Source organism: Lemur catta, chromosome 4 (genome assembly GCF_020740605.2).
Source record: "Lemur catta isolate mLemCat1 chromosome 4, mLemCat1.pri, whole genome shotgun sequence".
Lineage (NCBI taxonomy): Eukaryota > Metazoa > Chordata > Mammalia > Primates > Lemuridae > Lemur > Lemur catta.
In genome coordinates this window covers 103,806,956-103,825,322 of record NC_059131.1, presented here as the reverse complement: position 1 = coordinate 103,825,322, position 18,367 = coordinate 103,806,956, and the positions used below count along the sequence as shown (strand labels likewise).

The 18,367-nt window shown below is 37.5% G+C and overlaps 1 non-coding gene across 1 annotated transcript; it reads right to left on the bottom strand.

The window, feature by feature from the left end:
- Positions 1-14,896: 14,896 nt before the first annotated feature.
- LOC123637657 lies at positions 14,897-15,000 on the bottom strand. The gene has a single exon (XR_006735005.1). It is a non-coding gene; the product is annotated as a small nucleolar RNA U13 (small nucleolar RNA).
- Positions 15,001-18,367: the final 3,367 nt, after the last annotated feature.

The window sequence follows — 18,367 nt, the reverse complement described above, 5'->3', positions numbered from 1 at the left end:
CAAATTGGTGATTAAAGTCATGGGAATAGATAAGTTCACCTAAGACTCTACTATACAGATAAGGAAGACATATAAAAACTAATCCCTGGGAAATTCTAATACTAAGACATGAAAATAATGAAGATAAAGGATAGGAAAATAAGAATCAGAAGCCAGTGAGATAAAGAAAAAACAATTAAAAGTATAGTGTCTCAGAAATCGTGATGAAAAAAATAGTCTCAAAAATAGTATTTTAAGACTATTAGAGTGATCAATATAGATGATCAAAAAATGTAGAGGTGGATTTAAAATTGAGCACTAAATTTAGCCCAAATCATCAATGACCTTTACAGCAGCAGTTCTAGGAGCTAGAGATAAAGATCTTAATTGATGTTTATTCAAGAAAAAAGGGGAAGAATGGAACTGGGAGGATTTTACTATAAAACAAAATAGGAGATTAAAGAGGTATATGAAGGAGAATTAAGGATAAAGGAGGTTAATTTTTAAGATATGAAACAATTTGTATATATATTTAATAAATATATTATGAATATTTATCATAACATATCCTTTATATATTTAATAGTGTTATGTATATAATGTGTATATGCTAGATTGGTCAGGTAGAAGAGGAACAGTCAGATCTGTGATCCATGAGTGACCTTGAATAGGAGGCGTGTTTGAATGAGTTTTCAAGTTAGCTTAGGTAGGAGAATGAAAGCTCCACCAAGGTGGAAAGGCAGAGAAAATCCAGGCTCACGTGCAATGAAGCTGATGGATTATACAGTGGGAGGATGTGGTAGCTCTCTACTGAGGGCTTTATATTCTTAGTGAAATAAGAACCCAAGATTATCAGTGAAAGTTATAAAGAAGGGGGGGGATGCTGGAAGGAAGGTGAGAATAGAGCAGGTATAAAACAGCCACCTCACTCAGTAGGAGAATATAATGCAGTAGTATTTTGAGCTAGCATTGAGACAGAGAACTCATGTGATATTTGATTTCAAAATATAAAAAGAGACTAGGTAACATGACGTTCTTTTCTTTTTTTTTTTTTTCTTCCTTGAGAGATGCTTAGCTGTTGAGTTCCAAAGAGGAGTAAGCAGAAGGGTAGACTGAACCAGACAAATTGCTATGACTGTGGCAGACATGGTTAGGGAGTAGAGACATCCATTAGTTAGAATAATCTAGACTGCTGTAAATAGACTCACAATGTAATGGTTCAATACAAAACAAATTCATTTCTCTACACATATCAAGTTGGTGGGTATCTCTTTCCCATTAGATGATTCAGGGGTCTTGACTTTTCCTTCTTACTAGCAGAAGGGGAAAGAAAGCCTAGAAAAGAAAGATTGAATATAAAAAAAAGATCACTGTGGCAGTTGCACAGGTCACATCCACTCCCATTCTATTGGAGTGAACCAATCGTATGACCACACCTACTTCCAGCATGCCTCGGGAAGGCAATTCCTGGCTGGACACCTGGTTTTTAGCTATACATTTATTTTTATAGGAGGGCAGGATAAATTTTAGCGGATTTCTAGTTGTCTCCACCATACTGATTATAGTGATGGGTAAGAAACTTAACTAGGTATGGAAGAAGGTAGGAATATAATGTGTTGCTGAATAGAGTTAAATGGATTGGAGGGTCTGATGACAGTGGAAAAATTGATGGAATTGGGCTACTAAAGGTATTGACCCAAAGGATATGACATGGTAGTTAGCAAGTAGAATACTTTCAAGGGTAAACAAATAGCCAAAGCCAATTGACAAGCTGGCTTCCCATCTGTGTGACTCACAAAGCCAGGGTTGAGTAATCCTAGGGGACTAGGCATCAAAGCAGATATGGATCTGGCCAACTGATAATATGTGTTCTGGGAGAAATTTCTTACCTTCCTCGAATCTCCATTTTAAAATGGAAGTATTTAAAGTGATCACACCAGATTATTGGAAAATTAAGTGAGAGTGAGTATAAAGATGATATGGACTATAAAACTTATACTTTCTGGTTGCTTATTTTTTCGCACTTTTAGCTAAATTTCAGGAGACTGCTGACTCCTGTGATTTTGAAATTCTTGTAAATATTAGAGTGAAATAAGGATTGCTTCTGACTTTAACGCATCTTTCCTGACCTGTAAAAGAATACACAATGGCTTCTCCAAAAGCCAGGTCAGAATATTAACATAGTAAATGAAGACTAGAGATCACTTCTCGGCCTTTTGGCTAAGATCAAGTGTAGGCAATGAAGACTAGAAGTTGGGGTAGGACAAAACTGTATTTTTACAACATACAACTGTGTCCACTTTCTTAGAAACAGTAATTCATTCATGGAGTTTGGTTTTCTCCTTAGGTATACCATGCCAATAATATGTTCAAATGAAGAATGAAAATATTTTGTTCTGATAAAGATTCTTTTCCCCATTTGTTATAAAATAAAACTGGTAAGCTTTATTAATTCTAAATTTAAATATATGTTTTCCAACTTTGTGATAGATAGGAAAATATGTTAGCCTAAATTTGAGCCAGAGTAAGAAATGAAACTACCAAATATATTATTATGTCCTTTCCACTTAAAGAATAAAAGAAAATAAAATGAAAAATACTTGACATTTCTCCTTCTCTTTCCTTCTCCATTGTTCCCTTGAGAAATTCTGTAATAAAGTCAAACAAACAAACCAACCTGGAGAAGAGTGAAGATTGAGAGACTATCAACATTTCCACCATAAAAGAGGAGAGAATTTAGGGCAGAAGATAATACAATTTTCAGAGGAGAATTAAGGAGAGACAGAAAGTTAAGAGTTTATGAGGACTCCACTGGATTTTCATAAAAGATTTTATAGGAATTCTAGAAGGGGGAGAAAATGGATATTGAAAATATATAAATGTTTATGGTTTATACATGAGGGTATTGAGATTACAACAGTAGAAAATTTTAAAAAGATGACAGTGGAGATTGCAAATGGTGTACACGTGTGATATTTAAAAAAGAGAATTGCCTTGCAAGCCCATGATTTGGGGTCTGATTAAATGTAAGGAAGAGGGCACCGGCTCTTTCCTCTGCCTAAGATGCCTTCCCCATACAACCCTTTACCCCTCTTCACCTGTTTTTGACTCTTTTTACTCTTTTCCCAATCTTCAGACTTAAACTCAGTCATTACTTCCTCAGGAAAGCCTCCCCAGACAACAGAGTCTTAAATGTTGTCACAGAGTCTCATTGATGCCCTTCTCCAGACTAAATATCATTCTTATTTCCTTAAAATAGGTCTCTCCCACTATACGTGAGCTACTAGAGAACAGGGGCTGTTTTTATTCTGTTCAATGACTCACCACAATGCGTGATATACAGTTCACACCCAATAAACTTGTGTTCAAGAAATTAACGATTAGAAAGTCACAAAGACATCTTGGTATGTCCTTGGTAAGATACTGGTGTTATTCACCAGGACAGAGCAGGAATAGATATAGGAAGTGGGAGAAAGGTTCAGTTCATACTTTTGGTGTTGAGTATGAGATGCTTATGAGTCATGAAAGTGTCAATGTTGAGTCAGAACGTGGGTGTCATAGAGGGTGTTTTAAATGCCAAGATAAAGAATTGAAAATTCATTCAGTTGAAGCAGAATCCAGGGGGAAAAAAAGTGAGCAGATAGACAGGTAGGAGGAAAGTCAGGAGAGCACATTTTCACAGAAGCAAAACTGACAAGGGGCCAGAGCACTTAGCTGACACTCTCTCACTCATAAAAGGAGCTGAAGATGAGGCAGTTTGGATGGTGCAGCTTCTTAATATCCAGTCTGTTTCATAACAGTATAGCAATGTTAATAGTTAATCAGCATGTCCAACCCATGAAGACATTATTTCTCCTGTTTTTCTTCATGTTTATATGAATCTGCACCCTATAATTTTGTCAGATATGAAATAGCCAGAGACTTTAGTGACAAATCATTTAAATGTATATCTGAACCAAATGAAAACCTGAGAAATCAGACTAAAAAATGTTACCTAGGAATATTTTTGCACACATTATCAGGAGAAATGATTTCAGGCTAATTTGGATAACTTACTGGTGCAACACAATGCAATTTGTTAGGGTGAAAGTCAGTATTTTTTTTTTCTGTCAGAAACCTGTAAATGACAAAGGAATGATTTAGATAATATATTTGTTCAATTAATATAGCTAAACTCTTTGTTTCATTTTTGTTAAAGTTTTGAAAACTATATCTCACTTTCTCTTTAAACTAATTAAAAATATTTCTCTGCTATTGTCCAAGCAAAATTTGATTCCTTGTATAGCATCTTAAATGTTAATCAGAGACAAAGCTGGCTCTGGTCAGAAAGGGCATGCTTTAGAAACTAACATTTACACTGCATTTTCATTTGAAAAGCCATTTAGGAACATAAATTAATCTTTACAACACTGCTGAGAAGTAGCTAATGACAGGAAGGATGATCATTACTCCCATATTACAGATGAGTAAAACTACACTGCAAGTTTGGCGACCAAATTAAAATTATTACTCATGTGGCAAATCACTTATGACTATCCCCATCTGATATTTCATGCTTCAAGTTTTTTTAATGCATAATCATCTCTTGGATGAATAACTGTATTGCTCCCAGGTCTTTAAGAGAAAAAATACTAAAGTAATAAGACAAGGCACACGGAGTTTGGTCAGCACACGATGGAATATCATTACCCTCTACTGCACACACAGTGAGAGAGAAAACTTATACATCGCTGACATACTTCATCACTTCCCATACAGACATCATATTCGATTAAGCAGAGAGCTCTCTGTCAACAAACTTGACATGCTCACCTAGGGAACGTCACAAGCTCCCCCAGAATCAATATTCAAGTTATGATGGACTGACAGCTTCGCAGATGAATGAATGTCCCTTGATTTTTACCTATTTTTACTGCGGAACAGAGAAAAGTGCTCAAAGCATGAACAAACAAATTTAATTAAGCTTAAGGGATATGGTTGAGTAATGTAAATCCAGAGCAAACAAAGTCACAGAGCATTAAAGAACAGCTTAATGAAATTCTGATCAACAAGAAAAAAATGAAGAGCTGCTTCAACTGATTCAATAAAGTTGGTTCTTAGTGATTTAGGAAGGCAAACATTCACTTGTAAGTGGTTACTTTTGAGAAGTAATTTCCTGGAATCTTTAGACTGATGCATATCTTGAGAATTTCTATAGTTTCTAATATATTTGACAAATTGCTGATAGTTTTTCCTTTCTTCTTTGATCTATAAAATGATTTATAACAGGCCCTAGAAATGGAAAAGAAAAACACTTTAAAACTAGTGGGAAGCCATGAAGACTAAGATTATCAGAAAACACAAGTTTTCCAGCCTCAGAAGTTCTGACAGTTGTCATTCTCGGAGATAACTTTTCTTTTATGGTAAAGGTGTATTTTTGTGATAGAATTGAGTTCCTCTAAGTCACCGCTTTTCTGATTCATTCTTCTATTCTCTGATTTTTCCTTTTAGACTCTAATCTTGGGGATGTCATATTAGCCACTTTTTTGGGGTTAAGGTATTTGTGAACAATATTAGAAGGCGAAGGTTAGGACATCTGTAAACTAATCTAAGTTACAAATGGTGGCAATATTTACACCTTAGTATAAGTTGACACATGAGTTGCCAGAGAAAGCCCTCCCGAACAGGGAATGTGGCAAGAAAACTGCACTGGGAGAGGAAAAGGACTAGGAAAGTGTCCTCTGACACATACGGCCCAGGGTGTAGTGGGTTTCCTGTTCAGAAATTGTGGTTTCTCTAATTTTAAATTACCGAGATGACTTTGCTTTATGGAAAAAAATAAAGGAGGGTGAGAGAGAAAGAGAAGGAAAGAGAGATAGAGAGAGGAGAGAGAAATAAAGAAACACAGAAATCAATTTATATGACTGAATACAGATCTATCTATATGAAAAAAAAATAAAAACAATAAAAAATAAAATTGTGTTCATATTCAACTATAAATATACACTTTTTTCCCCATTGGATGACACCACTGCTTAGAAGGAAAACATAGAATAGACATTGACCTTTGACATTAACATAAAATGGGAAGAAGCTGAAAAGCCAGAAAAACTAAGATGTCTGGTAATTCCTGGTCCTCTAATGTAAGTCAGGAAGATAAAAAAAAAAGGCAGTGAATTGTCTAAATAATGTCACAAATTTTCACACGGAGTGACACACATTTATCATGCTATTTTTTTTTAACTCAGATTTGGTTAAAAATTTTCAAGCCAGTATCAATTAGATATAGAAAGTTAAAAAGGAAAGACATAATAGGGATTATGATTTTAAAGATATTTTAATGATGACTCTAAGTTATCAGCAAAAGCTTAAATCCTTCCTCCCTGTATTTTTTTCTATTATTCCTTCCTTTTCTTCCTTTTATGTCTTCATTGGTTCAATAAATATTGTGTGCATGTAATATACCAAGCACAGTAGCAGGCACTGAAGTAAGACATATTCTGTTATACAAAGGTAAGGCAGCTCCATGGCTTATAATTTAAGCCAATTTCGATAAAAATAGGTCAGAATAAATCTTTTCGGCATTTCACATTTTCATTTATTACTGGCTTTACATCCCTGGACAAGTTACTCAACATTTTTGATGTTTAGTTTTTCTTTCACAAAATTAGGGGATGAGAGGGTACTCTTAAGCACCTGATCAGCACCTGGCACATGACAGACATATGGCACAGGGTCGTGCAATTTAGCATTAGAAGTATAAATTTCAGCTATTCTGAAAATATATCTACTCAGACTCAGTTTACTTCCTAAGGATTTGTATACCTCACTTTTATGATTTTTGTCTACCCTCAGTTGATTCCTGTGCTCTTTCCTCCTTGCAAGAGATGTCAAGTGTAAGGCATTCTGAAGATAAGCAGGGAGTTCAATGTTCAACAAGAATTTGTGTTTCGGGGTGTTTGGAGGTTTCAACAATCCAACTTATTTTCTGCCAGATGATGCATTCACTACATAGTTTCTCAAATTCTCTATTTTCTATTTTTTTTAGAAACGAACCTATGCACCTAGAATTCCAGCTTTCATGCAAATGTTAGTTGTTAATCCCAATTTTGATATTTTTCTTTTTACTTAGAAAAGAAAACAGCAACAAACACATCAACTCTCTCCATAACAATATTGATTTGGATTCTTTATGATACATATTGTTGCTCCTAGAATCATTATGTTCATCTGCTAATTCCCAGAACCAAACTTTCCTACCATTTTAGAAACATAGCAAGCTATCCACAATGTCACCCAGAGCTGTAATTGTAATTATGGGTAAAAAATTCATGGCTTCAAACCAGTTAGATATATTTGAAGATAAACACAAACATAAACGTGGCACAGTATTAGCACCATGCCAGTCTCCCGAGTGCCGCCAAACATCTGTGTTGGAAAGTAAGAAGCAAACACACAACCAGGTCCTGGTTTCTCCATCTCCGCACATGTGTTCTGGATGACACACCAGGGTGTATGCAAACAAATAATGAGAGAATGTTGTGATCAGCACGACTCATTACCCAACTCTCATGCGGATTCCTGTTGGCAGTTTTGTTGCCAACTTGTGCCTCACTAGCTCTGTGGTCCTGAACAGAAAGCAAACTCAAATCAGAGTTAAAGGTAATAATATCTGTTCATTGTTAGGTATCTGAATGAAACTTCTAAGTTTATAGTTAATATTACATGAAATAGTGAAATATTGAGGTCAATTTCATTTATAATGAAGTTTACTTCTTTGTTACATTAGCTACATAATATAGTGCCTCTTAATATCTTCCTCCATTGGCAATTTTTATACACTATGAATATGTATTACACAAAACTTTGCACTTAGGTGCTCCACAAATACGTGCTGATCGTGCCCTGGTGGGGAGAGAGTCTATTCACCAAGCCACACTCCTGCGACTGGGCTAGGTGAGTCGGTTTGAGCCCACACCCTTCACCGTCAGAGTCAGCATTTATTAATTCACCCTTATCAGGTGTTAAATACTGGGATATAACGAGGAACAAAAATAAACAGGATTTCTGCCTGATACAGATAAGGGTCTTTTGGGAAGGAAAACTTTAATTATATAATCAAAAACTACAACTTTGAGTAAATGCTAACAAATGAGAGGTATTAAGTACTGGTAAACTGAGCAAAGAGCAGAAGGAAGTGCACTTTAGCCTGAGGAATCAGCCCTTGCGAAGGTCCTGTGACAAAGGGATTAAACAAGGACAGCGTGACTATGGTGGAGAGACTGAAGCAGGAGCAGAACTCAAAGTGAGGCTGGGGAAGGAGAAACCAAGTGGCATATAATATTGTGCTGTGGGAACAATAGGAAGCTACGAAGGACGCCTCATTGTGGCTGCTGGGTGTAAAGAACAGAATTGATTAGAAGGAAAGTGTGTATAAAGATGAAGCTAAAGAATTTGGCTTCACCCAAAAAGAGATTTGACATTTGTTGCTGACTCCTATCAGTTAATCTCTAAACCCTTAGAATTTTCCCAGTGATAAGAGTGTCTTCATTATTTATACTGGGCCCCCGTGGACCATATCTGATGGTTTATGCTAACGATAGGACCGATGGTGGTATCTTTAAGCCATGGGATATAAGCCTGACATCCAGGGAGGAGTGAGGGCTGGAGATTGAGTCTAACTACATGGAAAATTCATCCGTCATGCCTACATAATGAGGCCCTAATAACAACTCTGGACACCAAAAGCTTAGGTGAACTTCCTGAGTAATCAGCACTCCATTCACATTGCTACACGTTAACACCAAGAAGGCAACACATTCTGAGGAGACTCTTAGACCCTGCCCTATGTATCTCTTCCTTTGGATGATTTTCTATATCCTTTTCTGGTAATAAATGTACTTTTGAGTATAACAGGTTTCTGTGAGGCTTTCTAGTGAATTATTGAACCTTGGAATGGCTTTGGAAAACTTCTGGGATGGTTGGTTTTATGTGTCAACTCAGTTGGGCTTTGGCGCCCAGATATTTGGTCAAATGTTATTCTGGGTATTTCTGTGAAGGTAGTTTCTGGATGAAAGTAGCATTTAAATTGGTGGATTTTGAATAAAGTAGATTAGTCTCCATGATGTGGATGGGCTTCAACCAATACGATGAAGGCCTTAATAGAACAAAGACCAATCTACCCTGAGTAAAAAAAAAATTCTGCCAGCTGACTGCCTTTGGAGTGGAGCTGTAACTCTTCACTGGGTTTCCAGCCTGCTGGCCTCACCTGCAGATGTTGGACTTCCAAGCATTCTCATTGTGTGAACTTCACATTGCATGAAAGAAATCTCTTTCTCTCTCTCTCTTTCTTTTTCCGTCTCTCTGTTTCTCTCACATATGTGTGTGGCTATATGTCTGTGTCTGCGTGTAAACACATTCTGTTGGTTCTGTTTCTCTGAAGAATCCTGGACATACACCCACAAAACTTGTAGTTGGTGTCAGAAGTGAGAGTGGTCTTGTATGGACATTTCCCTCTGACTTTGTAGTGGGATCCTAACCTCTTGCTGTAGGGGTCAGAAGTCCAGAGTAGACTTGGCAATCTGGAGGACTGTCAGGATGAACAGATAGTCATGCGAACAAACTTCACACTTGCAGGCAGTTCTGAAAGGTGCTAGCTAGAGGAAACCACCAAAAACAAGCAATGAGTGTATGAAATTTGTAAGACATTTGAAAGAACAAACACTGAGATGTGCATTTCCTAGGGGAAATAAAAAATAGAGACATTTAAAAAGAAAAGATTCCAGTTCCATCGAAGTTGCTGTAAATGACATTTTTCATTCCTTTTCATAGCTGAATAGTAGTACTCCATGGCATATATATATACTACATTTTCTTAATCCACTCATGAATTGATGGGCACCTAGGTTGATTTCACATCTTTGTGATTGTGAATTGTGCTGCAATAAATATTCTAGTGCAGGTGTGTTTTTGATGCAAAAGTCACTGGAAATCAAGAATGGGGGAGGGGAGGAAAAGAGAGAGAAAAACCTACCTGTCGGGTACAATGAACAGTGGTCACACTAAAAGCCATGACTTAAGCATTATAAAAGGTATCCAAGCAACAAAAACGTTTGTATCCCCTTAATATTTTGAAATAAAAAAGAGAAAGGATTGTGGAAAGTTAGCAGAGGAAGAATGGAGATAAAGAACTTGTGAGGTTCCTGTAAAATACCCTCTGAAGGTGTAGGGGCCATTGCTTGCCCTTCTCCCCTATCCCAGTCGTCCATAAGTAAAGGGGCTTTTCTGAAGTATGCTTGGTGGACCAGGGACTCCTGCTCTGATTTGCCCTCTTCACCAGCCCCTCTGCCTTCCACTAATTCCCAGACTATCTATTTGCTTAATGTACCAACTGTCTGTATTCTTGAGTAAAGAACTGTTTAAAAGTACCTCCTTGGGATTCTCAGAACACTTTCTGGCAAAATTTGGATTAAGTGAGACAGTAACAGGGTTAAGTGGATAAGTGATGGTTTCTTCTTCCTTGGGTGGAGGCAAACTCTCGTAGCATCAATTTTTGATGGATTGTGTGGCAAATAGCTTCTTCCTCTGTGGAACATTCTATTTAGAGAAATTGTATAGTAAGTTATTCAAATTCTGCTCTCCCATAAATCTGAATGTGTGGTGATACATTCTATGGGTCAGGAGAACAATGAGTCTACCATATTCATTGCAATTACTTTATCTGTGTTTTAAGTTAGACTTACCTCTAGCATATCAAGATCTTTGGTGAGAAAATGCAATAAGAGTGTTCTGATTCTACTAGAGTTGGACAGGAAGCTATTACCTCCTGAGTTGACACACTAACTCATTTTGCAGATAAAGAAAAGGGGACAGGCATCAAGACAAAGGAAATTCCAGATGGGGGACAGAGTAACTCTTTATTAGTAATGCTGTTAGGAGGTTTCTGAAACGAGAATCAAGGGACTGAGTTCTAATCTTATTTGTTTACACCTTCCAACAAGAGCACTAGCAACCAGTGACCTAATGTAATTCCAAAGGCGACCTCCAGGGTCAGTTCATGACACATGATACAAGCTCGTCTGATCTCCTCTCCAAAGGATTCAAAACATTTCTCACTTAATAGGCTCACCCTTATTTCATACTGGAAAATAGCTGAAAGGAATGATTCTAGTGAGTAAACTGAATCCAAATAATGGTGAATGTATATTCCATGTTCTAAATATTTCTAATGCTGGCAGAAGGTTTTATGAAGGTTAAGTTTGAGAAATATCTCTGAACAATAAATTCTAATCATGCATGCATCAAGCAAATTTGTTTAAGGCAAAGACTGAATACATAAAGCCTTTTAAATGTGTCCAAATCCAGTGATAAAATAGTGTACATGGTTTAGTATTTTAAAATTGTTTACCATTTGAAGATTATGTAGGTTATACTGGTTAATGCTTATTTCTAGTCTTGCAAGCACATGTAGTAAATAGATTCCCTGGCCTTGTAAAACTCTATTTATCTAATATTCCACTAATGCAGTATAATATCTCTGGGCTTATTGTGAAAAATAACGGAGCCTCAGCTGTCTACTGTACATACCAAATGATGTTTAAAACTCTTTTCACACTTATTTTTAATGTAGATTTCTGATGAGAAAATACTACAACAACTTACCTGCTTCTTTAAACCTAGTATGTTTCATGTGAAAATAGGGATCAATTGTCATTTTAGCAGGGAGACTAAGTGTTGTCTGATCATCTTAAGGACTGTTCTAAGAAGGAAATATTTCCCTTGTATCATTTTGGGAGTCTGGTAACTTAATAGCTTAAAAGTATTATAAACTGTGCAGAAATGGAGGTGTATTTATTCTGGAAACCTTAAGAACATGTAATTGAGAACATTTTGAATTTGCTTAAGCTTTTAAAAAACAAAATGTAAAATGTACCTATATAACCCAATTATTTAAACTGTTAACAGGCTAGTTTTCCTCCAATATGAAAATATTAAGGTGACATTTTCACGAAACTGAAGACTTGGATTTGACCACTGGGAATTTATCAGGTTTGCGGGACATGTAGGGAAATGACAGTAGCTGTGGCTGTAAGGCTTTCTCAAAGCAGGCGTCTCTTCCTCTCTTGGTGTGTGTCACTATCACCTGCACAAGCTGGCGACCAACTGGTGTCGGGGGATTGGCTCTTTACGTGAAAATGAATTAACCCATCCAGGCTAGCTTGTGCTTTAATGAAACTGAGGCATGCAATATTAGTGTATTAATATTCACCAAAAGGAATAGGGGAAAATGTCAAAGCAGATGTGTTAAGTTGAAACTTTAAAGGAATTATTAAATGCAGTCAACGTGTCTGCCTCTCTCTCTCCTTTAGAAGCATTTAGCAAATTGAAACACACTAAAGAAATGTTAGTTACTATTATTTATAGATATTAAGTTCTAGAGTGTCATCAACATCATAAACTGCTAATAGATATTCTGTGAGGTAGTTGTAAGGTTAACACTCTAACTTAATACCTTCGTCTGACACATGAAGAAGCCGGCTCAGAGAGGTTATGAGACTTCCGTTCCTGAATGAAGGTCACACTGCAAGTCAATAGGAAATGAGATTAAAATCAGGCTTTCTGACACTCATTTAGGAATGATTTTCATATTATCACTAATATTGATTTTTTGAAATATTAATTCTTGAGCTAAATCTCTGGTTTTATTGCAAAAACCTGCCCAACTCAATATATTCCAACTTGTGTATGTATCGCTATGATGAGTATAAAAGTGTCAAGGGCATTTTTAAATTAAATTGGGTCTCCATTCAACAGTGAATAAACCAAGCCAGAGAGAGGCAGAGAGAGGGCAAATTATGGCTAAAGTCACTGGCCACAAGGGTTTTGGTGATGCTGAGCTCATGATCACAATTGGGGCTGAACCTCCACAGAATCAGAGCTGTGGGAAGAGAAAGAGTAGAGCCGGGGGTGTTGTCCGTGCTGGGAGAGTGCAGTTGGGTTCTGATCTTGGACTTTGGAAATAAGGGAACATGATTATAGTTGCTTTTTCATGCAAACCCTTCCTCTGTTCAGCTCAGCTCAAATGTTGTTCTGTCATCATAAAGGCAGCCTCTCCCTGAAGGAAGGAGTCATCTGGCTCAGGAGGTGAATAATTAATTTAAGACAGTTATGAAGTATATATTTCCCTTTGCCGGTGATAGGATTCCTAGTAGCTTTGTGACCTAAATGTGGCCAATAAGGTATAAAGGGCGTCTTCTAGGAAAAATTACCGTACTTAGCAAAAGAGAGAGAAGTGTGAAGAGAAAGCTCTCTGACTCTCTTCTGTCTGGATTTGAAGTCATTTAGGTAATGATGGGATGTTTGGAAATACAGGTTTTCTTCAATCGTGAAGGAAAACCAGCAGATTCTTGATGCAGTTCAACTAGTACCATGAGATTACTGAGCTGCTGAACCAACTCTGAAAGTTTCTATAATCAGACTTTATTTTTGTGGTTATAAATGAGAAAAATAATTACATTTTGGTTTAGCCACTTTTAGTCAGGCGATTTGTTACTTAGATCCCAAAGTGTCAGCACATACCTTGGATCCCGTTATCCTCCCTTTGCCCTCAGACCCGTTCAGTGTCCCTTCCTGTCCTGCTCTGTCCCTGGAAGGGTGAGCCCCATGGACTGCAGCACGTGGGTGACTTTGCCCTCTGGTTTCTGGTTGGCCACAGCCAATGGGAGACTCCTGAAAGTCAGAGCACTCTTTCCTACAACTGCGTGTCTGACTTGATGTGGTTCTGACCATGCCTTGCTCCCTAGATGGCATCTTTGTCTGGGAGTCTTTATATTATGGCTTTAGCTCTCCACCAGGCTTCAGGGACTCCAGTTCTGGTCCTTCTTCTTCAGTTCCGGGGCATGGTGGTACCAGCTTCTTGTGTTGCTACTTCCTGATATCTCAACGTATCTTGTGGTTTCCTTCAGCCCATACCTCTGTAGCTAGTCCCTTGATTACAAAAATCTCAGCTGCAGGTGTTGACTGATCCTCCTGGGAGACCGGCTGATGCATACACTGTCTGAGAGTTCAACTACAAAGACCTTTACAAACGAATCAAAGCAGCAATGAGTCACTTATTTTGAAGAAGTAGACTAATGCCCGGCCAGCACAAGTTGTTACAACCAAGTTAAAGTCTTGCCCTGTATAGGGCTCTCTAGAGCTGCCGTAAGAAAACACCGGAACTAGATGACTTAAGCAACAGAATTTGCTGTCTCTCAGCCCAGACTACAAATGTGGGATCAAGGAGTTGCCAGGGCTGGTTCTTTCTGAGGATGGTGAAGGAAGGACGTGTTCCAGGCCTCTGTCGTAGCTTCTGCAGACGGACTCGCAGTCCTGGCTGACACTTGACTTCTGCTGCATCACCGTCTCTGCTTTCATCTTCCTGTGTGCATGTCTACGTCCAAACTTCCCCTTTTTATAAGGAGCCACTGATACAGGACTAGGAACCGACTCTACTCTAAATTTCTAAATAAGGTCACATTTTGAGGTACTAAGAATTAGAGCTCCAACATTTGAATTTGGAATGATATAATTTTATTTATAGCACCCTGTCTAAAGAAACCAGTATGGACTGTTTTTTCTGCCTTGGAATAGAAAAGGGATTTAGAAACACTTGTCTAACACTTGCTACTCTAGACCAGGGGTCCACATAAATTCTAGTCTGAGTGGTAGATATGTCTCCATCTTGGGACATATCATAACTTCAACCTAATTCACCAAGAAATAGTCTGACCATAATTAACCTGCCCATTTTGAAATTTAAATATTTATTGAGCACTTACACACTGTTTAAATACTTTACATGTTTTATTTAATTCAATTTTTACAACACTGTTATGAGTAAGTTACTGTTAGCATCATTATTTTTCACATGAATTTTTGTCCTATCTTTTTTTTTTGGCATCAGACGAGCCCTGTGCCCACATCCTAACAAGGATTGAGGGAGGCACGTCTCACTCATGGGTGTGAAAACCCAGTCATCGTGCTTATGAACTACAAAAGGATCGTACATGAGTTTTTGGGTCAAGTCAATTGACCAAGGTCTCCCAGCTAGTACATAGTGAAGCCAGAATTAACATACAAGAATTCTAACTCCACAATAGCTGTTCTAAACTAGTACGCTTTGTTTGACCGAAGGAAGAGAAGAGGGTAACTAAGGATCCTAGTGTCATATCACCTTGGCAAGTTTCTTTTGCTTTGTTTTTTTATTTAAATTATGAAATTAGAAATCCCATGTACACATCAGTGTCAATTGTTTATTAAATGTTAGGCTTTCCTGGGATTGATTGATATTTTGTGCTGTCAACTCTGATTTCTGACACTGAAGTCTGAGGTTCATTTGTGACTCTAGTCACTGTTCATTTTCTTTAAACTTCCACAAAAGTTAATAGACAGCAGAGTTACTCTGAAAGAGATTTATCTATAAAAATACTCTTATCCATCAAAAATATAATTCCTATGCTGCCTTTTTTAGAAAAAATCTTTTATGAATCTATAGAGACTACATTTCAAAACCACTCTTATCCAACTATGTAAGAAATTATAACATTTTATAGAAGTAGACCAAATAGGTGTGGGAAACGGAAGAGAAACTGTAAAATTGTAGTAGGAATTCGGATATTTGATCTTTGGCACTGCCAAAGGGAAAAAAATAATTGAAAAGAACATCCTTCCCTTCATTCACTGGGAAATAGGCAGCAAAGAGGGATCCCTTTGTAAAGCAGATGGAATTAGGGGATTGAAAGATTAGCATCGCTCCAGCAATCAGACATTTCAGCCTAAATTGTTTTTCTTTTCACAGATTACTTACTAATGGATGTAATTCCTTACACTTAGCCAGAGAAAAAATTGCTTTATTGGGCCTGATAAACTTCCCAGGTAAATCTCATTATCTTCAAGGATGATTAGATGCCTGTGGTCAGAGTGGGTGTGTTTTTGCTGCTGTTTCACCATTTGTAATGTAGTTTTAAAGAATTTGATTGAATTTCAAGCCCATATTCTTTGCTTCCATCCTCCCACAATTGGGCTTTAGAGACTTGAGATACAGATTGGTCTAGATATAAAGTCATAAGTGGAAAATTTATGGAAGTCAAATGGAATGAAAAGTTTTGGATGCTCAGTATTTTGGAGAAATGGGAGATGAGTGTCCATGATGTGCCAGTCTATTTCTTTCACCCAGATGTATTTCTTTAATTCCCTCAACAATATTTGGAGATGGATATGCTTAAATTTATGAAGTTTATGAGAAAGCTGGCATTCAGAGACATTCAGCTGTCCAAATTCTCATAGGTAGTAAGCAGGAAGAGCTGGGAAAATGCACACACACACACACACACACACACACACACACACATCTTAGTCTTAATCTTTATAGGATAGTACACTACCTTATATGTGAAATTAGTTTCTTTCCAAATACACTGGAACAAAATATTTACAAAAAGTGTGTTTTATAGTGGTTGGTCCAACCGATTCATATAAATATATTTCCTTCCTTCCCTTTTTTCCCTCACTCCCTTGCTCTCTTCCTTCTTTCTTTCCTTTCATCACACATTTATAGTGTGCTACAATGAACCAGGTTATACTCTAGTTTCATGAGCCACAGGTCCATAAATCTATAATTCTCCAGGGATTACTATTGACTCGGGGTTTCCAGGACTTCCCAGATTAAAGTTCTGGGAGTATATAGTAGCTGAGCTAGAAAATCACATCCTCATAGTGGCCAGGTGTGGTGGCTCACGCCTGTAATCCTAGTACTCTGGGAGGCTGAGGTGAGAGGATGGTTTGAGGTCAGGAGTTTGAGACAGTCTGAGCAAGAGGGAGATCCTGTCTCTACTAAAAATAGAAAAATTAGCCGGGCATTGTGGCGTGCACCTATAGTCCCAGCTACTTGGGAGGCTGAGGCAGGAGAATTGCTTGAGTCCAGGAGTTTGAAGTTGCTGTGAGCTAGGCTGATGCCACGGCACTCTAGCCCAGGTGACAGAGTGAGACTCTATCTCAAACAAACAAACAAACAAAAACCCCAAACATCCCCATAGCCTGGGCAAGAGAAAGTGGACCTGGTGGGAGACAAGGAAAGTTCAGAGAATGGTGCAGTCTAGGCATCTCTCAATACAGCAATGAGCAATGTAGCTAGTCCTTCTTTTTTTTTTTTTTTTTTGGTGGAATCTTCTCCTTTCACATTGAAATTTTATTACCCTAATTTAGCTAATAGAACAAACTTAAGGCCGAAATATAAAGTAACACTGACAGTCTCATTCCATGCTTCTTGCTCAGTATTTGGAAGTCAGGCTGGGAATGACAGATACTGAACCTGGTGTGTGGCTGCTGGGCAGTTCTTTGCCCCACATCTCCGGAGCCAGAGTCAACACATTTTTGGCATCTTACTTCCCGTGCCCGAGAATGTTAATTAGAAATCAGTTCCTCTAGATTTCTTATATGTTTATAAGATATTTTAAATTAAGGTTCTTTATTTTGGCTCATTCATTGATCTATATACCAACATTATTAAGTTTTAACTATTTTCTCAGCCCAGTGATAGGCTCTGGAGACACAGGAGAGAAAAATACAGAAAGAATTCTCTTTTGCTGAACTCCAGTCAAAGTGTAGCTCAAAGCATGTGACTCTGGGTTATGCTTGCTGTATTTCCACATTCTCTACCCAGCTTCATCAGTAAGCACACCTATGAATATTATCAGAGTACAGGTATTGACGTATTTAATGAGAAGAAACATTTTGATGTATTTTCCATCTCTTACACTTTGAGTACTGAATTATTTCACCTATGTAATAAATTACACAATGAGATAGTGCATGTGATTAAAAAAAAATACACAAGTGTCTACCATTCAGATGGAAGTATTGGACCAAAAAGCTTATAATGGGACAGTCCCAAGACACCACTTAAAAATCCTTGAGAAGGGTCTGGAATGTGTTGATTGTCATCTTGAAACAAAGAAGTGCTGAACCTTGTCAAGATTCAAGCCCGTCCAACTACCTTTCAGCTCTTCACCTTCAGAACTTGATTTTTCATTCAACACAATCTCTTGGCATTTGAAACTCTGTCAAACTAAACAGCTCTGTTTTAGACACATGTTTTGAAAAGCTTCACAGACTTTCTGTTTGCACATACAGTATATCCTTTAAATAATATAACCTTGAAGCAGCACTGAGCTATTATTTTCATAAAAGAAAAACTAGAAACCAGTGACAGTTACAGATTTGCTGTCTTCACCGAAAAAAAAATGCACTATTCACTTTATTTTTACATTGTAATATAGTTCTGCCATTTTGAGACCATAAGCATGATTTTTTTTTTTTTTTGCAAATAATTCAGAGCCAAGATATGGGTTTGCTTCATTTCTCCCTAAAC